Source organism: Nerophis lumbriciformis, linkage group LG08 (genome assembly GCF_033978685.3).
Source record: "Nerophis lumbriciformis linkage group LG08, RoL_Nlum_v2.1, whole genome shotgun sequence".
NCBI classification, from domain to species: Eukaryota; Metazoa; Chordata; class Actinopteri; order Syngnathiformes; family Syngnathidae; genus Nerophis; species Nerophis lumbriciformis.
Genome location: NC_084555.2, coordinates 53,523,420 through 53,544,614, shown reverse-complemented (window position 1 = coordinate 53,544,614; position 21,195 = coordinate 53,523,420). Strand labels below are relative to the sequence as shown.

Here is a 21,195-nt window from a genome sequence, read left to right as displayed (position 1 = left end):
AAAAACATAGTTTTACTCCGCATACAGACACACAAAAACATAGTTTTACTCCGCATACAGACACACAAAAACATAGTTTTACTCCGCATACAGACACACAAAAACATAGTTTTACTCCGCATACAGACACACAAAAACATAGTTTTACTCCGCATACAGACAAACAAAAACATAGTTTTACTCCGCATACAGACACACAACAAAATAGTTTTACTCCGCATACAGACACACAAAAACATAGTTTTACTCCGCATACAGACACACAAAAACATAGTTTTACTCCGCATACAGACACACAAAAACATAGTTTTACTCCGCATACAGACACACAAAAACATAGTTTTACTCCGCATACAGACACACAAAAACATAGTTTTACTCCGCATACAGACACACAAAAACATAGTTTTACTCCGCATACAGACACACAAAAACATAGTTTTACTCCGCATACAGACACACAAAAACATAGTTTTACTCCGCATACAGACACACAAAAACATAGTTTTACTCCGCATACAGACACACAAAAACATAGTGTTACTCCGCATACAGACACACAAAAACATAGTTTTACTCCGCATACAGACACACAAAAACATAGTTTTACTCCGCATACAGACACACAAAAACATAGTTTTACTCCGCATACAGACACACAAAAACATAGTTTTACTCCGCATACAGACACACAAAAACATAGTTTTACTCCGCATACAGACACACAAAAACATAGTTTTACTCCGCATACAGACACACAAAAACATAGTTTTACTCCGCATACAGACACACAAAAACATAGTTTTACTCCGCATACAGACACACAAAAACATAGTTTTACTCCGCATACAGACACACAAAAACATAGTTTTACTCCGCATACAGACACACAAAAACATAGTTTTACTCCGCATACAGACACACAAAAACATAGTTTTACTCCGCATACAGACACACAAAAACATAGTTTTACTCCGCATACAGACACACAAAAACATAGTTTTACTCCGCATACAGACACACAAAAACATAGTTTTACTCCGCATACAGACACACAAAAACATAGTTTTACTCCGCATACAGACACACAAAAACATAGTTTTACTCCGCATACAGACACACAAAAACATAGTTTTACTCCGCATACAGACACACAAAAACATAGTTTTACTCCGCATACAGACACACAAAAACATAGTTTTACTCCGCATACAGACACACAAAAACATAGTTTTACTCCGCATACAGACACACAAAAACATAGTTTTACTCCGCATACAGACACACAAAAACATAGTTTTACTCCGCATACAGACACACAAAAACATAGTTTTACTCCACATACAGACACACAAAAACATAGTTTTACTCCGCATACAGACACACAAAAACATAGTTTTACACCGCATACAGACACACAAAAACATAGTTTTACTCCGCATACAGACACACAAAAACATAGTTTTACTCCGCATACAGACACACAAAAACATAGTTTTACTCTGCATACAGACACACAAAAACATAGTTTTACTCCGCATACAGACACACAAAAACATAGTTTTACTCCGCATACAGATACACAAAAACATAGTTTTACTCCGCATACAGATACACAAAAACATAGTTTTACTCCGCATACAGACACACAAAAACATAGTTTTACTCCGCATACAGATACACAAAAACATAGTTTTACTCCGCATACAGACACACAAAAACATAGTTTTACTCTGCATACAGATACACAAAAACATAGTTTTACTCCGCATACAGACACACAAAAACATAGTTTTACTCCGCATACAGACACACAAAAACATAGTTTTACTCCGCATACAGACACACAAAAACATAGTTTTACTCCGCATACAGACACACAAAAACATAGTTTTACTCCGCATACAGACACACAAAAACATAGTTTTACTCCGCATACAGACACACAAAAACATAGTGTTACTCCGCATACAGACACACAAAAACATAGTTTTACTCCGCATACAGACACACAAAAACATAGTTTTACTCCGCATACAGACACACAAAAACATAGTTTTACTCCGCATACAGACACACAAAAACGTTTACGATTGGTTTGAGCTCTCGGCAATAAGAAATATCCAAAGCCTCTCAAGTTCTGAGCCTGCACTCGTCTTATAAAAAAAACGTTGTAGATTAGGCGGCAATAATTTGTTAAATGCTTTATATAAGATTATTAATGTATTATATTTAACAAGGTCATCAAATTTGAGCAACTTTGATTGCATAAACAGATTATGAGTATGTTGTAAATAACCAATGTTGTGAATGATCCGCACTGCTCTTTTCTGTAATATGATCAGAGGATGAATTGTGTTGTGGTAAGTATTCCCCCCATACTTCAACACAGTATGTAAGGTATGGCAGTACTAAGGTGCAGTATAGAGCAGTGGTCCCCAACCACAGGGCCGGACCGATTGGTACCGGGCCGCACAAGAAATTAAGAAAAAAAATAAAAAATGTTTTTATTTCTTTATTAAATCAACATAAAAAACACAATATATACATTATATATCAATATAGATCAATACAGTCTACAGGGTTACAGTCCGTAAGTGTCACGACTAGGACTGTGGCTTGGTTTGTTCTCCCGTGGTGCAAATGAACTGGACTGGTCAAGGCTTGAAGGTGGGTACATGATTTATTTAAACTATCAAAAAAGGAATAAACGAAAAGCGCGCACAGGGGCGGAGGTACAAAACTAGACTATAAACACAAAACTTGCACATTGGCAGAAACTATGAGTGGCGCAGTGGAAGAGTGGCCGTGCGCGACCCGAGGGTCCCTGGTTCAATCCCCACCTAGTACCAACCTTGTCATGTCCGTTGTGTCCTGAGCAAGACACTTCACCCTTGCTCCTGATGGGTGCTGGTTAGCGCCTTGCATGGCAGCTCCCTCCATCAGTGTGTGAATGTGTGTGTGAATGGGTAAATGTGGAAGTAGTGTCAAAGCGCTTTGAGTACCTTGAAGGTAGAAAAGCGCTATACAAGTACAACCCATTTATCATTTATCATTTAACAATTAAACAAAACACTAACTGTGGCTTAATAAACAAAAACTTACTTGGCATGGAACCGGCATGAAAAAAAGTGTAGCAAGGGTCATCAGGGTGTGGAGAGTGTGCAGGAGCATAAATGCGGGGATGTCGTCAGGACGAACAACAGAAAATGAACAAACTTAAATACTATGGACATGATTAGTGAAAGCAGGTGCGTGACTCAAAACGTGAAACAGGTGCGTGACGTGACAGGTGAAAACTAATGGTTGCTATGGTGACAAACAAGAGTGCACAATGAGTCCAAACGTGGAACAGGTGAAACTAATGGGTAATCATGCAAACAAGACAAGGGAGTGAAAAGCCAGAAACTAAACAAAACATGACTTAAAACAAAATATGATTACACAGACATGACAGAAAGCACACATGATTGTATTTCTTTATGACCAAAATAAATAAATAAATAAATAATAAAAAAACATAATTTACCATTAATTGATTAACGTGGACCCCGACTTAAACAAGTTGAAAAACTTATTTGGGTGTTACCGTTTAGTGGTCAATTGTACGGAATATGTACTGTACTGTGCAATCTACTAATAAAAGTCTCAATCAATCAAAAATATTTTTTGCAAACCACTAATTATAGTCTGCAAATGATGTGTTGTTGTTGAGTGTCGGTGCGGTCTAGAGCTCGGCAGCGTAACCGTGTAATACTCTTCCATATCAGTAGGTGGTAGCTAATTGCTTTGCAGATGTCGGAAACAGCGGGAGGCAACGTGCAGGTAAAAAGGTGTCTAATGCTTAAATAAAAAATAAACAAAAGGTGAGTGCCCCTAAGAAAAGACATTGAAGTTTAGGGAGGGCTATGCAGAACAAAACTAAAATTGAACTGGCTACAAAGTAAACCAAAACAGAATGCTGGACGACAGCAAAGACTTACTGTGGAGCAAAGACGGCGTCCACAATGTACATCCGAACATGACATGACAATTAACAATGTCCCCACAAAGAAGGATAAAAATACAAACATGGCTCATTAGCATTAAAGCTACACACACACACACAACGGCGTTTCCCCCCTGTAGGGTATGATAAAAGCACTTTTTAAGCTGTTTAAACTCCAGCTTCTAGGCTAGACACATAACTAAATACACATACCTTTCACATTACTTTCACTGGTCAATTCCCTCCCTAGTGTGTGTGTGTGTGTGTGTGTGTGTGTGTGTGTGTGTGTGTGTGTGTGTTCTGGCAATGCTTACTTAATGGGGACATCGCTCTGTTTACACAGTCACCTTTAGGGGACCTCTGACAATATGGGGACAAAAAAACAGGTCCCCTAAAGGGAAACTTTTTTAAATGATAGTCAGATCCATTCTGAAGATGCCTAAGTGATTTTTAAGCTTGATCATGTCATATTTACTTTGAACTTTAAAAATTTTTTTTTAAATGGTCCTCAGTAGTCACTTACAAATTTGTGTGAATTATGCAAAATTATTAAAATTTGGTCCCCCATGAACCATATTAACTCTTTTTCCCCAGTAAGAATGATCAGCACATTACTTCATCAATCCAGAGATTTAAAGATGTGTATGAGCTAACTGAATAGTACGGAGCCCCTAAAGGGACATGGGGGAAAACATTTTTTTTATAATTTTTTATTTAAAAAAAAATGTTTTAAACATGTTTCTCGTGCGCAGGAGAAACTTTTTATAAAGTTATAAAAAATAAAAAATAAATTATATATATTTTTGTGTTTTTTTTAGACATGTTTCTCGTGCGCACGAGATAAATGTTTAAAAAAATTTTTTTTTATTATTTTTAAATTAATTTATAAATAAGTTTCTCGTGCGCACGAGAAACATGTCTGAAAAAAAATTATTTTTTATTTTATTTTTTTTTTAATAAATTTATAAAACGTTTCTCGTTCCCATGAGAAACTTTCTTGTGCACACGAGAAACTATCTCATGCGCGCGAGAAAGTTTCTCGTGCGCAAGAGAAACTTTTTATAAATTAATTTAAAAAAATAAATAATTTTTTTTTATTTTAGATACATTTTTTTAGACACATGTCTAAAAAAAAAAAAAAATTATAATTTTTTTTAATAAATCATTATTAGACATGTTTCTCATGAGCACGAGATACATGTTTAAGAAGAAAAAATATATATATATATTTTTTTAAATTAATTTATAAAAAGTTTCTCGTGCGCACGAGAAACATGTCTAAAAAAAATTATAAAAAATGTTTTCCCCCCATGTCCCTTTAGGGGCTCCGTAGTATGGTGGCCATTTTTCCTATTTTTTTTAATGCCTCCACAACCTGTAGAAAGGCTGGTCCCCACAAGTCATGATCAAAAACCCCCATGAACCATATTAACTCTTTTTCCCCAGTAAGAATGATCAGCACATTACTTCATCAATCCAGAGATTTAAAGATGTGTATGAGCTAACTGGGCAGTACGGAGCCCCTAAAGGGCCATGGGGGAAAAAAAATGTTTAATAATTTTTTATTTTTTAAAAAAAAATTTTTAGACATGTTTCTCGTGTGCACGAAAAACTTTTTATAAAGTTATAAAAAAAATAAAACAATTATAAATGTTTTTGGTTTGGTCTCATGCGCACAAGAATCATGTTTAAAAAAAAAAATTGTAATTTTTTTTTTAAATTAATTTATAAAAAGTTTCTCGTGCACACGAGAAACATCTAAAAAAAAAAATACATTTTTTAAATTTTTTTTTAATAAATTTATAAAACGTTTCTCGTTCCCATGAGAAACTTTCTTGTGCACACGAGAAACTATCTCATGCGCGTGAGAGAGTTTCTCGTGCGCAAGAGAAACTTTTTATAAATTAATTTAAAAAAATAAATAAAAAAATTGTAATTTTAGATACATTTTTTTAGACACATGTCTAAAAAAAAAAATTATAATTTTTAAAAAATAAATTATTATTAGACATGTTTCTCATGCGCACGAGATACATGTTTAAAAAAAAACAAAAAAACATTTTTTTAATTAATTTATAAAAAGTTTCTCGTGCGCACGAGAAACATGTCTAAAAAAAAATTATAAAAAATTATAAACAAATGTTTTCCCCCATGTCCCTTTCGGGGCTCCGTAGTATGGTGGCCATTTTTCCTCATTTTTTTAATGCCTCCACAACCTGTAGAAAGGCTGGTCCCCACAAGTCATGATCAAAAACCCCCATGAACCATATTAACTCTTTTTCCCCAGTAAGAATGATCAGCACATTACTTCATCAATCCAGAGATTTAAAGACGTGTATGAGTTAACTGGCCAGTACGGAGCCCCTAAAGCATACTTGCCAACCCTCCCGAATTTTCCAGGAGACTCCCGAAATTCAGTTCCTCTCCCGAAAACCTCCCGGGACAAATTTTTCAGCCGGAGCTGGAAGCCACGCCCCCTCCAGCTCCATGCGGACCTGAGTGAGGACAGCCTTTTTTCATGACGGGAGGACAACAGGGTGACAAGAACTAAATCATCCAGACTACAGATAAATTGTAGTATTATTTTTATCTTACCTAAAAATAAATATATTTATTAATTAAAAAAATAAATAAATAATTACATTTTTACTATATTTTGCTAAAAACATCAAAATTAATTGTATTTTTATTTGTATTTTTTCGTGACTCCTTATTACATCCAGCCATAGAATTATACATTAAAATAAACATATTTGAAATAATTGATTTTAAATTATCATAATAATTCATTTAAAATGACCATATTTAATTATTAAAATAATTGCTTGTTTATCAACAACTTTAGCATTTTATTCATTACATTTTGAAACTCTCAGAAGCCAAGTTATGTTATATTCCTTAATACTTATTTATGCAAGTTTGAAGTATCAATTATCTAAACACAGTTTGTTTGCATATTTTCAGGATGTAGATATCTATATATATATATATATATATATGTATGAGATACTTGACTTGGTGAATTCTAGCTGTCAATATACTCCTCTCCTCTTAACCACGCCCCCAACCACACCCCACCCCACCCCCGACCACGCCCCACCCCCCACCTCCCGAAATCGGAGGTCTCAAGTTTGGCAAGTATGCCCTAAAGGGCCAAGGGGGAAAACATTTTTTTAATAATTTTTAATAATTTTTTTTTTTTTAGAGATGTTTCTCATGCGCATGAGAAACTTTTTATAAAGTTATAAACATTTTTTTATATATATATATATATATATATATTTTTTTTTTAGACATGTTTCTCGTGTGCACGAGATACATGTTTTAAAAAATATTTATTTTTTTATTTTTTTTAGATTCATTTATAAAAAGTTTCTCGTGCGCACGAGAAACATGTCTAAAAAAAAATTATACATTTTTTAAATTTTTTTAAAATAAATTTATAAAACGTTTCTCGTTCCCATGAGAAACTTTCTTGTGCACACGAGAAACTTTTTATAAATTAATTAAAAAAAATAAATAAAAATTTGTAATTTTAGATAAATTTTTTTAGCCACATGTCTAAAGAAATTTAAAAAATTTTTTTTTTATAAATTATTATTAGACATGTTTCTCATGCGCACGAGATACATGTTTAAGAAAAAAAAAAATTTTTTTTTAATTTCAATTAATTTATAAAAAGTTTCTCGTGCGCACGAGAAACATGTCTAAAAAATATTATAAAAAATTATAAAAAACAGACATGGGAAAAAACATTTTTTAAATAATTTTTTATATATATATTTTTTTTAGACATGTATCTCGTGCGCACGAGAAACGTTTTATAAAGTTATTGAAAAAAAAATATATATATTTTTTGTTTTTTTTAGACATGTTTCTCGTGCGCATGAGATACATGTTTAAACATTTTTTTATTTTTATTTTTTAATCAATTTATAAAAGGTTTCTCGTGCGCACGAGAAACATGTCTAAAAAAAAATTATACATTTAAAAAAATTTTTTTTAATAAATTCATAAAACGTTTCTAAAAATTCCCCCATGTCCTTTTAGGGGCTCCGTAGTACGGTGGCCATTTTTCTTCATTTTTTTTTAATGCCTCCACAACCTGTAGAAAGGCTGGTCCCCACAAGTCATGATCGACAACTTGGTCCCCATTCCAAATGATAACCAGCATGTGTTTGTGTGTGTGCGTGTGTGCGTGTGTGTGTGTGTGTGTTGGAATTTCCCGCACAGCCTGTCGTGATCGCGCTCGGTCGGTAAATTACGGCGCCCTCCCTCCGAAGCTTTTGTCACAGGAACAAGCCCTAATATGGGCACGGGTGTGGGCGTGGCCGAGCGAGCGATCTTGCGAAAGGGGGCCAGAGGGCGTGGCTTGCGAGCAGACGCAAAAAAAACAGGGGAAGCTGCGCGTCGTCAACTTAATGGCGGCGTGTTTTGTTGCCCTTTTTCTGTGCGCCGCCGCGATCTTGTGCAACGGTGAGCACATCCGGTTGGCCGTGGATCTTTGTTTACGCGCCCTTCCCCTGTGGAGAGGGGCGGGGTAAGGGGGGTGAGGTCAGCAGCCTAGCATGAGTCAAACCCCGGGGAGGCTCGCAGCAGTCAGGAGCTTCTCGTCCAGCAGGCTGGTAAATATCATCTTCTTCTCTCTGCATGTTGGTGTCAAGTTGCTGCGCACGTGACAACCTTTGTTGACATGTTGACATGTCCTCCCCTCCTCCATGCACTTTGTTTCTTTTTTTTTTGATTCCGCCTGACGCCGCTGCAGGCATTAGGAGTTGGATAATCCCCCTCTCTGCCCAACAAAGGCTGCCTCCTAAATAGCTGAGCTTGCTTTACTGCAGCCTGCGTGTCTCACTATTTCTGCAGCGTGGCAACTGGACTCAATAAGTGGTGCTTGACATTTCTATCAAAGTGCTCCTTTCTTGCCCTATGGTTTTTTTTTGTTTTTTTTTTGGCGTGCACGGTTGCGCGCGCACCTCCCCCCTAAACATGCAGGAGAGCATCATTCTGCATCTCGTCCAAGTGCGTGTAGAATCCCAGTCTGTGGAGCGATCTCCCTGACCACCTTGAGGGCACCACAGACTGTGGATGCTTTTAAAAAAGGCTTAAAACCCTTCTTTAAAAAAATTTTATTTTTATTTTTTAGATATATGTGTGCTAGTTCTACCTTTTAGGTTGTTCTAGTTCACCCACGGCACAATCGTTAGCATTCTAATATTAGCATGCTAGCTCTTTTGCAAGTAAACACCTCTGTTTTGAGGATGTTGATCAGACCTGGGCAAATTAAGGCCCGAGGGCCTTAATTTGAGCTTTTCAATCTGGCCCGCCGGACATTCCTAAATAATTTTTTTAGATCTTTAAGCTGGAAAGTGTAGCTGCCATTATGATGTGCAGTGATGTTTTCTAATGACCAGAGGTGGGTAGTAACGCGCTACATTTACTCCGTTACATCTACTTGAGTAACTTTTGGGATAAATTGTACTTCTAAGAGTAGTTTTAATGCAACATACTTTTACTTTTACTTGAGTATATTTATAGAGAAGAAACGCTACTTTTACTCCGCTACTTTTATCTACATTCAGCTCGCTACTCGCTACTAATTTTAATTGATCTGTTAATGCACGCTTTGTTTGTTTTGGTCTGTCAGACAGACCTTCATAGTGCCTGCGTTTCAACAAATACGGTCACTGGTGACGTTCACTCCGTTCCACCAATCAGATGCAGTCACTGGTGACGTTGGACCAATCAAACAGAGCCAGGTGGTCACATGACCTGACTTAAACAAGTTGAAAAACTTATTGGGGTGTTACCATTTAGTGGTCAATTGTACGGAATATGTACTGTACTGTGCAATCTACTAATAAAAGTCTCAATCAATCAATCAAAAGTGTGAAGGAAAAAAGACCCTTTTTTATTTCAACCGTACATCCCGTCAAAAGCCTAAAGACTGACTGCACAGTTCCTGTCTTCACAATAAAAGTGCCGCTCCATCGCGCATGCGCTTTCAAAACAAGAGTCTCCGAAAGCCAGCGCAAACAAGCTAGCAAGCTACGGAGTTTTCCGCCAATGTATTTCTTGTAAAGTGTATCGAATATGGAAGCTGGACAAATAAGATGCCAAAAACCAACCACTTTCATGTGGTATTAGACAGAAAGGAGGAACTTTTTTTCTCCTCCATTTGAAAACGTGGACGCTATCATCACTACTGTCTGATTACAATCAATGCAAGTCATCAGAATCAGGTAATACACCAACTTATATTCTTGTCTTCATGAAAGAAAGGAATCTATATGTGTTAAACATGCATGTATATTCATTAAAACACCTTTAACATGTAAACAAAAACGGCAAAATAAATAAATATAAATTATATACTGTATATATATATATGTGTGTGTATATATATATGTGTGTGTATATATATATATATATATATATATATATATATATATATATATATATATATATATATATATATATATATATATATATATATATATATATATATATAAATGTGTGTATATATATATATATATATGTGTGTGTGTATATATATATATGTGTGTATGTATATATATATATATATATATATATATGTGTATATATATATATATATATATATATATATATATATATATATGATATGTGTGTGTATGTTACTCATCAGTTACTCAGTATTTGAGTAGTTTTTTCACAACATACTTTTTACTTTTACTCAAGTAAATATTTGGGTGACTACTCCTTACTTTTACTTGAGTAATAAATCTCTAAAGTAACAGTACTCTTACTTGAGTACAATTTCTGGCTACTCTACCCACCTCTGCTAATGACCATATGTCTTCAACTATACTAAGTCTTTCAATGCTTGGAATCTGCATGATATACTAAGTAATATGTTCATCTAATTAGTTACTTTGGTCACTATGAGATATCTCAGATTGTAGGTGTTTTTTTGTTTTTTTTTACCCTTCGCGTTCATATTTCACTGTTTGTTGCATTTTGGTAGTGTTTCGCTTGATTGTAAAATATGTTGTCAATATTCAGTGTTTTATCCTTCATAGTTAATATTGTAAATCCCACATTCTTTATTTTCATGTACATTCTGGGTGTCTCATTCAGGAAAAAAATGTCAAATTCCATTCCGTTTTTTTAAGGCGGTCTGTCATAACGTTTTTAGCTTTCAATCATTATTGTGAGGTTTTGTATTAGTGTTCCTAAAAATAGATATACCGGCCCCCAGACACAATTTTTTAAATCTAAATCTGGCCCCCCCGAGTCAAATAATTGCCCAGGCCTGTATTAGGTTGTTCTCGTTTACCCACGGCACAATCTTTAGCATGCTAATATTAGCATGCTAGCTCTTTTGCAAGTAAACACCTCTGTGTCGAGGATGTTGATATCAGACCTGGGCAAATGAAGGCCCGGGGGCCACATGCGGCCCGTTGAGCTTTTCAATCTGGCCCGCCGGACATTCCTAAATAATTTTTTTAGATCTTTAAGCTGGAAAGTGTAGCTGCCATTATGATGTGCAGTGACGTTTTCTAAGTCTTCAACTATACTAAGTCTTTCAATGCTTGGAATCTGCATGATATACTAATTAATATGTTCATCTAATTAGTTACTTTGGTCACTATGAGATATCTCAGATTGTAGGTGTTTTTTTTTGTTTTTTTTACCCTTCGCGTTCATATTTCACTGTTTGTTGCATTTTGGTAGTGTTTCGCTTGATTGTAAAATATGTTGTCAATATTCAGTGTTTTATCCTTCATAGTTAATATTGTAAATCCCACATTCTTTATTTTCATGTACATTCTGGGTGTCTCATTCAGGAACAAAATGTCAAATTCCATTCCGTTTTTCATAACGTTTTTAGCTTTCAATCATTATTGTGAGGTTTTGTATTAGTGTTCCTAAAAATAGATATACCGGCCCCCAGACACCATTTTTTTATCTAAATCTGGCCCCCCGAGTCAAATAATTGCCCAGGCCTGTATTAGTTGAAGACCGTAAGTCTTCAACTATACAAAGTAGAGATGTCCGATAATATCGGCCGATAAATGCTTTAAAATGTAATATCGGAAATTATCGGTATCGTTTTTTAAAATTATCGGTATGTTTTTTTTTTTTTTTTTTTTTAATTAAATCAACATAAAAACACAAGATACACTTACAATTAGTATACCAACCCCCAAAACCTCCCTCCCCCATTCACACAAAAGGGTTGTTTATTTCTGTTATTAATATTGTGGTAGGTTCCTACATTATATATCAATATATATCAATACAGTCTGCAAGGGATACAGTCCGTAAGCACACATGATTGTGCGTGCTGCTGCTCCACTAATAGTACTAACCTTTAACACTTAATTTTACTCATTTTCATTAATTACTAGTTTCTATGTAACTGTTTTTATATTGTTAGGGCCCGCATGGCCCATTGCATCCTTATGCAATGGGACATAAGGACCTATTGAATTTGTAAGGTTTTATTCTTTATTCTTCCGCCGCCACATTAAACTGTAATTTGACCCACTTAACATGCTTCAAAACTCACCATATTTGACCCACACATCAGGACCTGCGAAAATTGCCTTTTTAAAAAAAAAACGAACCACAAAACTCAAAATTGCGCTCTAGCGCCCCCTAGGAAAAAAAAAAACTAGACTGCCTGTAACTCCCACTAGGAAGGTCGGAGAGACATGAAACAAAAACCTCTATGTAGGTGTGACTTAGACCTAGATTTCATAATAGTACATTCTCGGGCTAAAATCAACAGGAAGTTGGCAATTCCCCCTTCAAGACAAAAAAAGTACTAAAAACAGTCACTTTTGCCTCTTTGAGCTGTAATTTGACCCCCTTAACATGCTTCAAAACTCACCAAACTGAACGCACACATCAGGACTGGCAAAAATTGTGATCTAATAAAAAAACCTAACCCCAAATCTCAAAATTGTGCTCTAGCGCAATTTCTTAATAAAACGCACAAAAAACTGCTCCTCGGATGTAAAAACTGACAAAACTGCCTGTAACTCCCACCGGGAAGGTCAGAAAGACATGAAACAAAAACCTCTATGTAGGGGTTGTCATAAATTGACAACCCCCATCAAAAATCAACAGGAAGTTTGCTATTCCCCCTTCAAAACAACATTTTTGTAAAAAACGGTCACCTTTCTTCAAAATCTATCTCCTCTGAGCGCGTTTGTCGTTTCGGCTTCAAACTAACACAGGAGAGAGATTAAACCCTTGTGTATAAAAGTATAGAACAGCGTTTTAATACCTGCTCCGGTTTTGATTTTATGACCCTTTAAAGACCCGCTGCGCTGATGCTGCTGCGCTGCTGTTTTTTAAGATGGCTGCTTAAAAGCAGGAAGCACCAGCGTGCCCACACAATGCAGACAAGGTAGGTACACTAGACAAAAGTATTGGGACACTTAGGCCGAAAACTGGACAAAAGTATTGGGACACTTAGGCCGAAAACTGGACAAAAGTATTGGGACACTTAGGCCGAAAACTGGACAAAAGTATTGGGACACTTGGGACTACAACTTGACAAAAGTATTGGGACACTTAGGCCGAAAACTGGACAAAAGTATTGGGACACTTAGGCCGAAAACTGGACAAAAGTATTGGGACACTTGGGACTAGCACCTGCCAAATACGCGGGCCCGACCAACGCTGCTTGCAGCTTTAATTTTACTTTATTTTTTATTCAAGAAAATGTTTTTAATTTATTTATCTTATTTTATAATTTTTTTTTAAAAAGGACCTTATCTTCACCATACCTGGTTGTCCAAATTAGGCATAATAATGTGTTAATTCCACGACTGTATATATCGGTATCAGTTTATGTTGGTATCGGTTGATATCTGTATCGGTAATAAAGAGTTGGACAATATCGGAATATCGGATATCGGCAAAAAAGACATTATCGGACATCCCTAATACAAAGTATTTCAATGGTTGGAATCTGCGCTTATGGCTTATATACAAGTTACTATGGTAATCTAATTAGTTACTATGGTCATCTAATTAGTTACTATGGTAATCTAATGTTACTATGGTCATCTAATTAGTTACTATGGTAATCTAATTAGTTACTATGGTAATCTAATTAGTTACTATGGTACTCTAATTAGTTACTATGGTCATCTAATTAGTTACTATGGTAATCTAATGAGTTACTATGGTCATCTAATGAGTTACTATGGTAATCTAATGAGTTACTATGGTCATCTAATTAGTTACTATGGTAATCTAATTAGTTACTATGGTAATCTAATGAGTTACTATGGTCATCTAATTAGTTACTATGGTACTCTAATTAGTTACTATGGTCGTCTAATTAGTTACTATGGTAATCTAATGAGTTACTATGGTCATCTAATTAGTTACTATGGTAATCTAATGAGTTACTATGGTCATCTAATTAGTTACTATGGTCATCTAATTAGTTACTATGGTCATCTAATTAGTTACTATGGTAATCTAATGAGTTACTATGGTCATCTAATTAGTTACTATGGTAATCTAATTAGTTACTATGGTCATCTAATTAGTTACTATGGTAATCTAATTAGTCACTATGGTAATCTAATTAGTTACTATGGTCATCTAATTAGTTACTATGGTCATCTACGTCACAGCAGCTCAGACGAGGCACCAAGCAGTGTGGGTGGGAAGCGTTTCCACAGACGCGGAAGGAGATTTTCACAACAAAGTTCTAAAGCTTACCCTTCGCGTTGATATTTCACTGTTTGTTGCATTTTTGTTGCGTTTCACTTGATTGTAAAATATGTCGATCGAAAGGGGGTGTGACATTCATATTTTGTCAATATTCAGTGTTTTATCGTTCATAGAAAAATGTAAAATTCCATTACGTTTTTTTTAAGGCTGTCTGTCATAATGTTTTAAGCATTCAATCAGACATTATTGTGAGGTTGTCATGTCTGTGTGATCAGGTTTTATTTTTGGACTTTTTGTGCACTTTTGTTTTGTTTTGTCACCATAGTTACCCATTAGTTTCACCTGTCATGTCACGCACCTGTTTTGAGTCACGCACCTGTTGCTAATCATGTCCATAAGTATTTAAGTTCATTAATTTTCTGTTGTTCGTTCTGACGACCTCACACCACATTTATGCTCTGTCCATTCCTCTAAGATCCTGCTTCATGTCCCTTGTCAAAGTAAGTTTTGGTTCCATGTTTATAGTCTTTTTGTTTTTCATAGTTTGTTCTCCGCCACTGTGCGCGCTTTCATTTATTCCTTTTTTTTGTGTACCTTAATTCCCGTCTCGCCCGTGCCAACTTTCCGTTGCATCCTGGAAAAGCAAACTCCCAAGATCAAGTCGTGACAGAGGTTTTGTATTAGTGTTCCTAAAAATAAATATACCGGCCCCCAGACACATTTTTTTTCTCTAAATGTGGCCCCCCGAGTCAAAATAATTGCCCAGGCCTGATATTGATATTTCCCTAATGTTAACTCTAAGCATGCTATTGTTAACATGTTAGCATAGCGATGTTAGCATGCTAGCTTTATTAGCTCATTTTCAGGGCCGTTTTTTTTTTTTGCTATCTGTGTGAGGGCGAACGCACGGGAAATAAAAATCTGAACAAAACTCGCAAGTTTTCTAGACTACCAACACTCATTTCCACCCGTGGCCCCTCATGTAGAGAGAGAACGCAGCACATTTGCTCCAAAGTGAGGACCGTCTTTCTAGAACGGAGGCCTAATATTCCTCCTTTTCCAAAACACGCCTCTGGTGCGGGTCATTAACAAGTCAGCCTCATCACATTTCTGCCTCGGTTTCATATAAAGCTCGAGGTGGAAATAAGTGTACCCCACAAGGCGGGAAATGGACGGGCTTTCTGCTCCGCCGCTCCCAGTCTGTGGAACGCTCTCCCTGACCACCTGAGGGCACCACAGACTGTGGATGCTTAATTTTTTATTTTTTTTTAATGCACTTTGAGGTTGTTTGCTCAATGTAAAGTGCTTTTACAAATAAAATATATTATTATTATTATTATTTTTGCAGTCATGCTGTGTTTATTTGTGCGTGTGCATGTGCGGTTTCGGCCCCCGGAGCAAGTGTGCAGGATCGGAACAGCTGCAGCCTCTATTTTAAGGCCCGGTCGCCACACAGGGAGGAGGAAGGGTGACAATTGCAAGTCACTTGATGGAGCCTTTTTTTTTTTTTTTTTTTTAACTGAATGGTCTTTTTGTAAGGCGACCAACTCGTACTAACTAGTGCTTGATTATTGTGAGTATAGACCAAGGGCCACACACTGACAAATCTAAGAATGCAGGGGCCATTTTGGTAGTCTTCACCTTTTAAAACCAGTACAATATATAGTTGTTGTTTTTTCAAAGAACTAGGAAATGTAATTTTGGTATGAATTTTGATACATTTCATGCATGCAAACAGTACTATGTTAACATTAGCATACTTACAGTTAGCATTAGTGACATACCAAAATATGACACTGAAGTATATACATGCTAGATTAGCTTAAAAAAAGTATACAGTATATAAGTATAAAGTATTCAAAGAAGGAGAACATATCAGTAGTAAATGTTGTGAAATTTCCTGTATGCTAACAATATTATGCTAACAATATCATGCTTAGAGTTAGCATTAGTGACAACACAGTTTAACACTGCTAAATTAGCTAAAAAGCTAGTATGCTAATGTTAGCACGCTAAAGTGCTAACTGTAAAATGTGTCAAGTGCTTAAATGTATTAAATGTGCCCAACTTTTTCCACTGAGGGCCACACACTGACAGATCTAAGAATGCAGGGGCCATTTTGGTAGTCTTCACCTTTAAAACCAGTACAATATATAGTTTTTTTCCCAAAGAATTAGAAAAGGAAATTAGCGTTAGTGACATACCAAAATATGACACTGGAGTATATACCTGCTAAATTAGCTAAAAAAGAAGCTAGCATGTTAATGTTAGCACACTAAAGTGCTAACTGTAACATGCGTCAAGTACCAAAATATGTTACTCTGAGATGGGTGTGCCCAACTTTTTCCACTGAGAGCCACACACTGACAAATCAAAACGTGCCGGTGCCATTTTGGTAGTTCTCCTTTTCAAATCTAGTACAATATATAGTTTTTTTTCCAAAGAATTAGAAAATGAAATTTTGGTAGCTAACTAACAATTAGCACGCAGGCCAGATAGCGACAAGTAACAAAAATTATGAGCAAAGGCGGTCCTGGCTAGATATACACCCTGGGCGGACCATTACAAGTTGAGGTGTCAGTAGCCGTTTTTATAGAGAGCACCACCAATGTTCCCGTCCTTTTGGCAAACAACCTCAAAGTGTATTAAAAATATTATTATTATTTTTTTTAAAGATAATAAAAAAAAAAAAAAAATACAAACTAGAAGTAGTATGCATATATCTAAAAAAAAAAAGGCTTTTTAAAAAAAAAGAAGGGTTTTTAAGCCTTTTTAAAAGCATCCACAGTCTGTGGTGCCCTCAGGTGGTCAGGGAGAGCGTTCCACAGACTGGGAGCGGCGGAGCAGAAAGCCCGCCCAGTTCCCGCCTTGTGAGGTACACTTATTTACACCTTGAGTTTTATATGAAACCGAGGCAGAAATGTGCCGGCCCGTGGGCGAGATGGGGCTGACTTGTTAATGACCCGCACCAGAGGCGTGTTTTGGAAAAGGAGGAATATCACGCCTCCGTTTTAGAAAGACGGGCCGGCAAATTGCCGTCCTCACTTCGGAGCAAATGTGCTGCGTTCTCTCTCTATATAAGGGGCCACGGGTGGAAATGAGCGTTGGTAGTCTAGAAAACTTGCGAGTTTTGTTCAGATTTTTATTTCCCGTGCGTTCGCCCTCGCACAGATAGCAAAAAAAAACGGCCCGGAAAATGAGCTAAAAAAGCTAGCATGCTAACATCGCTATGCTAATGTGTTAACAATAGCATGCTCAGAGTTAACATTAGGGAAATATCAACGTGCATGACACAGAGGTGTATACCTGCAAAATTAGCAAAAGAGCTAGCATGCTAATATTAGAATGATAATGATTGGGCCGTAGGTAAAAAGGGGTTTCCGGTAAATATCCGTAAAAAAACACGGGAAGTTAAGCTCGGGAAGTTTGGTAATATTGACCATTTTTTGATTTTTCAAAGATGGACACCGTCCATGGGAATTAATGGGAATATATGGAAATTAATGGGAATATATGGAAATATATGGGAATTAATGGGAATATATGGAAATATATGGGAATTGATGGGAATATATGGAAATTAATGGGAATATATGGGAATTAATGGGAATATATACGAATGAATGGGAATATATGGGAATATATGGGAATGAATGGGAATATATGGAAATTAATGGGAATATATGGAAATTAATGGGAATATATGGAAATATATGGGAATTAATGGGAATATATGGAAATTAATGGGAATATATGCGAATTAATGGGAATTAATGGGAATATATGGAAATTAATGGGAATATATGGAAATTAATGGGAATATATGCGAATTAATGGGAATATATGGGAATATATGGGAATTAATGGGAATATATGGGAATGAATGGGAATATATGGAAATTAATGGGAATATATGGAAATATATGGGAATTAATGGGAATATATGGAAATTAATGGGAATATATGCGAATTAATGGGAATATATGGGAATTAATGGGAATTCATGGGAATATATGGGAATGAATGGGAATATATGGAAATTAATGGGAATATATGGAGATATATGGGAATTAATGGGAATATATGGAAATTAATGGGAATATATGGGAATTAATGGGAATATATGGGAATGAATGGGAATATATGGAAATTAATGGGAATATATGGAAATATATGGGAATTAATGGGAATATATGGAAATTAATGGGAATATATGGAAATATATGGGAATTAATGGGAATATATGGAAATTAATGGGAATATATGCGAATTAATGGGAATATATGGGAATTAATGGGAATTCATGGGAATATATGGGAATGAATGGGAATATATGGAAATTAATGGGAATATATGGGAATTAATGGGAATATATGGAAATTAATGGGAATATATGGGAATTAATGGGAATATATGGGAATTAATGGGAATTCATGGGAATATATGGGAATGAATGGGAATATATGGAAATTAATGGGAATATATGGAGATATATGGGAATTAATGGGAATATATGGAAATTAATGGGAATATATGGGAATTAATGGGAATATATGGGAATGAATGGGAATATATGGAAATTAATGGGAATATATGGAAATTAATGGGAATATATGGGAATTAATGGGAATATATGGAAATTAATGGGAATATATGCGAATTAATGGGAATTAATGGGAATATATGGAAATTAATGGGAATATATGGGAATATATGGGAATTAATGGGAATATATGGGAATGAATGGGAATATATGGGAATGAATGGGAATATATGGAAATATATGGGAATATATGGAAATTAATGGGAATATATGCGAATTAATGGGAATATATGGGAATTAATGGGAATATATGCGAATTAATGGGAATTAATGGGAATATATGGAAATTAATGGGAATATATGGAAATTAATGGGAATATATGCGAATTAATGGGAATATATGGGAATTAATGGGAATATATGGGAATTAATGGGAATATATGGGAATGAATGGGAATATATGGAAATTAATGGGAATATATGGAAATATATGGGAATTAATGGGAATATATGGAAATTAATGGGAATATATGCGAATTAATGGGAATATAAGGGAATTAATGGGAATTCATGGGAATATATGGGAATGAATGGGAATATATGGAAATTAATGGGAATATATGGAGATATATGGGAATTAATGGGAATATATGGAAATTAATGGGAATATATGGGAATATATGGGAATGAATGGGAATATATGGAAATTAATGGGAATATATGGAAATATATGGGAATTAATGGGAATATATGGAAATGAATGGGAATATATGCGAATTAATGGGAATTAATGGGAATATATGGAAATTAATGGGAATATATGGGAATTAATGGGAATATATGGGAATTAATGGGAATATATGGGAATTAATGGGAATATATGGAAATATATGGGAATTAATGGGAATATATGGAAATTAATGGGAATATATGGGAATGAATGGGAATATATGGAAATTAATGGGAATATATGGAAATATATGGGAATTAATGGGAATATATGGAAATTAATGGGAATATATGCGAATGAATGGGAATGAATGGGAATATATGGAAATTAATGGGAATATATGCGAATTAATGGGAATATATGGGAATTAATGGGAATTCATGGGAATATATGGGAATGAATGGGAATATATGGAAATTAATGGGAATATATGGAAATATATGGGAATTAATGGGAATATATGGAAATTAATGGGAATATATGGGAATTAATGGGAATATATGGAAATTAATGGGAATATATGGGAATTAATGGGAATATATGGGAATTAATGGGGAATTACAACAATGATATATTATTGGGCACTTGTCTATATGCTGGTGCATCTTTGACGTAGCTCTTTGCACAGTATTTACAAATGTACACAGCCTTTCCGCCTACATTGTTTGGGGTGAAATGTCTCCACACATCAGATGGTGTACGTGGCATTATTCTGTATTTAGTTATTCTTGTAAAGCACTAATGCAATGCCACACACAGATATAAATAGTCAGCTAAACAATTGGAGTAGTCTTTAAAAATATTTGACTGATGGACAAATGAATAGAAATAGGCTAGATCAGGGGTCGGCAACCTTTACCAGTCAAAGAGCCATTTTGACCAGTTTCACAAATTAAAGAAAACAATGGGAGCCACAAAATTATTTTGAAATTTAAAATGAAATAACACTGCATACAAAGTTTTTTTTCCTGCTTTGTGCTATGTATAAACCAAGGGTCTCAGACACGCGGCCCACACCTTAATATGAAAATTGAATTTTAGTGCGGCCCGCGGGTTTTCTATGAATGGCGCGTGACAGCGTCATACTTGTCAACCCTCCCGATTTTTCCGGCAGACTACGACTGTCAAGGCGACTGTTCTCTCGAACGTGCCGTGATGGTACAACATTTAGCGCCCACTAAAATCAGCGTGCCAGCCCAGCCACACGTTGTATGGGGCTTCTGCTTGCTCACGTAAGTGACAGCAAGGCAT

At 35.5% G+C, this 21,195-nt stretch overlaps 1 protein-coding gene across 2 annotated transcripts in view; it reads left to right on the top strand.

The window, feature by feature from the left end:
• The window catches only part of mideasb (mitotic deacetylase associated SANT domain protein b), a 109,174-nt gene that overhangs the window by 5,320 nt on the left and 82,659 nt on the right, over nt 1-21,195 (top strand). Inside the window, exon 1 of one of the 2 annotated variants that reach the window (XM_061969187.1) lies at nt 8,382-8,613. The exons of the other annotated variant lie outside the window; for it this stretch is intronic. The gene's annotated coding sequence lies outside the window, so the exon portion shown is untranslated. Of the gene's footprint in view, nt 1-8,381; nt 8,614-21,195 lie in introns of those variants that run through there. 2 annotated transcript variants of the gene reach the window in all.